This window comes from Ambystoma mexicanum, chromosome 3q (genome assembly GCF_040938575.1).
Source record: "Ambystoma mexicanum isolate Mex_15411 chromosome 3q, UKY_AmexF1_1, whole genome shotgun sequence".
Taxonomy (NCBI): Eukaryota; Metazoa; Chordata; class Amphibia; order Caudata; family Ambystomatidae; genus Ambystoma; species Ambystoma mexicanum.
Window position 1 is genome coordinate 828,663,464 of NC_090926.1, and position 3,986 is coordinate 828,667,449.

The following is a 3,986-nucleotide window of genomic DNA, read 5'->3' on the forward strand; positions in this document are numbered from 1 at the left end:
CACATGTTAACCCTATCCATCGTTGTACACCAATCCAATCATCGCAGCTTTATTTTAACCAACAGAGGATTCACTATTAATAGAGCACTACTCAGATTACACCCTCCCAAAATATCATCTGCTACTTCACCGAAGGCGATCATCTGAGCAGAAAGAATCTCGCCCACTCAGAGCTAGACCCAAATCAGTGTATAGACTACCCTGCAAAGAATTAAACATCAATATATACAAACATAATAATTTCCAATTGCGGGTGTATCTCAGCGAAGCCAGACCCACCGCCAAACGCAGTGCAGCAATGGGTAGAAAGTTTAGTAAGTTTAAGGCCTTCTTCCAAATAATCATCTCCACTCGGTCCCAATAAGACAGATGTAATTTCTGTTCCCTACATCATAGTAGCCACCACCTTTAAACTGTAAAATGTAACATTGGATCCAGGCAGAATCAACACAGATCGTTTTCATCTGGATTGCCATGTGTTCTGCTTTCAATTTTAATTTACCCCATACACTACGACTAATGGGGGTCACATTTTTAATATGTAACGTTTCACGAATGTGCGTGTCATCCTTGCACAGGGGCCATGCTAATCTTCTCTGTATCGTTCCAATTTTAGTATATGTGCTGCCGAAGCGAGCACCAGCCCAGGTTCTTTACATAGCAACCATCTACATCCAAGAGGCTTCCTGCCATTCTTACTGAATCTTAAACAATTCGTTTTAGTACAATTAATTTCTAGTTCATTTAATAAGTCATATTTTTCTATTGCACTGGCCAATTCTGCAATCCAATCTGTGTTTTATCTAAAAAGATAAAATCGTCTGTATATGTTGGGTATGGGATTTGTGTTCCCCCCAGCCTTGGCAGTGCAAAGCTAACTGCACTTACGCAATCACCCAAATCAGCATGGTACAATTGAACAGACACAGGGCCAACACACAACACTGTCTCAATCATCTCCAAGTGGAGAATTCTTTAGATAATGCCCCCTGCCTATTCAATCGGACCTGCAATACAGTCCCCTGCAATACAGTCCCCTTATTCAAGTGGATCAAGATGGCAAGCAAAGGATCTGGAATACCCCAAGAATAGAGTTTCACTGACTGAAAGACGTACATGGCTCACCATATTAAATGCCATGGAGAAATCAATCACCATGACAAAAACCTGCCCTGCTGAATCCGCCCATGCACATTCTTGAATTGTGGAAATTACAAAACCGTTCAGTGAGGTTGACAACTCCTTTTTAAAACCTGTTTTAAATTTTGGGAGACAACCAGCATCCAAAGCCCTAACTTCAATTTCTTTTTTTCAAAACTTTATACATTTAATATTTCGCATTGACAACAAAATGTAATACAATAACACAATGTTCAATTTCTTGTCACACCAAACTTTCAAAGATTTTACTTTTGGAGTTCAGCAACAAAATAGGAAGATAATAGTTTGGGCTATTCCAATCGCCTTTTTTTAAAAATATGCACTATCACAGATTGCTTTCAGGAGATGGGGGTATGCTTGTTTGCCAAAACTGATAAAAATAACAAATACAGGGCCGCTGCCCATAACCCAGGATTGACCTTTAAGGGGACATTTGATAACCCATTGGGTCCTGCAAATTTCTAAAAAGTCCTTCAATCATCTGCCCCCAAAATTCATAACCCAAGGGCTATTGATAGCTGGCACCTGGACTGCTACCGATGGGCACCAATACATTTAGTCAAAATGGTTGCCCCATATATCGGGATCGGGTTGTCTTCTTTACCAACCTGCGGGCAAACCAACTCATTTAACGCAGGGCAGAAATTATTAGAGTCCTTACCAATGACCATATGCAGCATTCCTTCTACATGGGACCAGTAATAGCGATGGGATTAATACAAATTCTCACATAGTTGCTCCAATATATTGATCTGCTCCCTCACCAAATCCCTACACCCATGTGATTTTACCATATGTCATATTTCTTTTTGTAGGGCCTTCTTCCTTTCCTGTTCCACTTGATAAAACTGGTGGGTGAATACCCTATTTTTCTTAAACCCCAAGTTACCTACCAGGCCAAATCTGTCTAGCAGACAATCAAATTAACCCACCTTCATAAATTCAATCTTTTCAGGTAATGAAGTGGAGCCTATCATATGCTCAAAATATAATTGGTGGTTATACCCTTGAAAATACATCTTCCCCAATCTGTTACCTCCATTGGATAGAATCAAACTCGATAACTCGAATTGTTCTAATCATACCAATCATAGGAGTGGGGGACACCCCCGTAACCCCTGCTCCACATGTTTGGTATATATTAGCCAATGTGTACCTTTTTATTCGGTCAAATGGTACAGGCCAAATTCGGTCAAATGAATCAATCAGCCAAATAAAAACAAACACATTTACTAACACCGTTTTTCTATCTGCGTAGTGCATATAGTATGCATCTTTTTGGTGACCGGATTAACCATACTCATTTGGGATCTTGAATCAATCCACTTGCTTGCATAACTTTCCTTCATTGGGGCTTCAAGCATGGCCACCTCTACCTCTGCCTGCAACCTCATTTCACACGTATGCGGGCAGAACAAAGCTTTTGAAAGATTTAGATTCCTAAGATATTTTCTGGAACCCAAGTTTCCCCACTTGTAAATCTTCTTCTTACTAGGGAGTTGCTTCTCTCCTCCCCCTTTTATTTGTTTTTGGCTGCCTGAGGAGGAGGAGGGACCTTCTACAATAGTCATCACCCCACCTTTCTCACTAGGAATGCTACTCACTACTGTGAAGATCACTATAACTGGGATCTGTGGAGCCTCCTTCAACTGCTCGTTAGGCTCCGCTGAGACCTCATTCAATAAATACTATTCCTTCACCAGGTATTTACAATAGCCTTTAACCTCCTCAACTCCCAGCTTCAATTCACTTAGCAGCAAGGTATGTGCTTTCAACTCCACTTTTATGTTGTCATACAAGGAGCCAAAGGAACTCAGGAGCATTTTTAAGGCAGATGTTTCCGGAGCGGTTAATCTCACCTGCTCGTCAAATTCTCTCAGTGTATAATTTAGACACTGAGAGGTGTGGTGCAAGCCTTGACTCAAAATGCCACCTTCCTCCAACCCCTTGCCTATTATACTGTTTTCATGTTGGGTGAGGAACGATAATCCTGAGTCAACCTTCAGAGGGGCATCCATATCCACCCGATCTAAGCCCTCTAGTGGAATAGATCCAGGGATTTCTTGAATGTCCAACAGATCCAATGCAATTAAGATTTGATCCTTAATAAAGTTACTGTCCTCATCTTTCGGTGTCTTTCTATGACGCCACCGGTCTGATGTCCATACTTATACCTGGCCTGGGCCATTCTTCTCGGCCACTGAAAAGAAAGTTCTCAATCTTTTTTCGCTTTGCTATAGTATTCCCAAAGTCAAATGTAGTTACTAATTTGGGCACTGTCCCTTCATCGAGACTACTCAGAAGGGGGTTAGAGACATTAGTCTCTGGGTCCAAATGATCGACTGGCACACTGAAAAAACCTGATGATAAACTTGACGCTTGCCCCACAACATGAATCATGGAAAGTCCCCAAGGTAATGATCCCAGGACAATTATTGAGGTTGACTCTATCACCCCCATTGTTCTGTAGAACAAAGTGGTTTGAATTTTTTTTCATTCTCGAGGCCTTCGGCTCTACACTATTCGTGGGTACGGCAGACCTACCAGGCCCATTTAATCTGTCAGATCAGAGCTCAGTGGAATTGTTTTGTGCCATTTCCACAGCATGAACCACAATCAGCTTGCACTTTTCTCCCACCACTGAGATCCCATGTTGCTTCCTTTCGGTCATCCCTTCAGAGTTAACCATTATCACAGTTATTACAGGGGAAGTTAATGAAGCCAATAACTGCAATGTAGCAGGGTGTTGCACTATCACATAGTAACTGATTGCAGCTTGCTTTGTAGATTGTACATTCTATTTCCCTCCAGCTTGTGCATGCCTT

General features: G+C 41.5%; 1 non-coding gene across 1 annotated transcript; it reads right to left on the reverse strand.

The window, feature by feature from the left end:
- Positions 1-533: 533 nt before the first annotated feature.
- LOC138448190 (U6 spliceosomal RNA) lies at positions 534-640 on the reverse strand. The gene has a single exon (XR_011260036.1). It is a non-coding gene; the product is annotated as a U6 spliceosomal RNA (small nuclear RNA).
- Between the last annotated feature and the right edge of the window lie 3,346 nt (positions 641-3,986).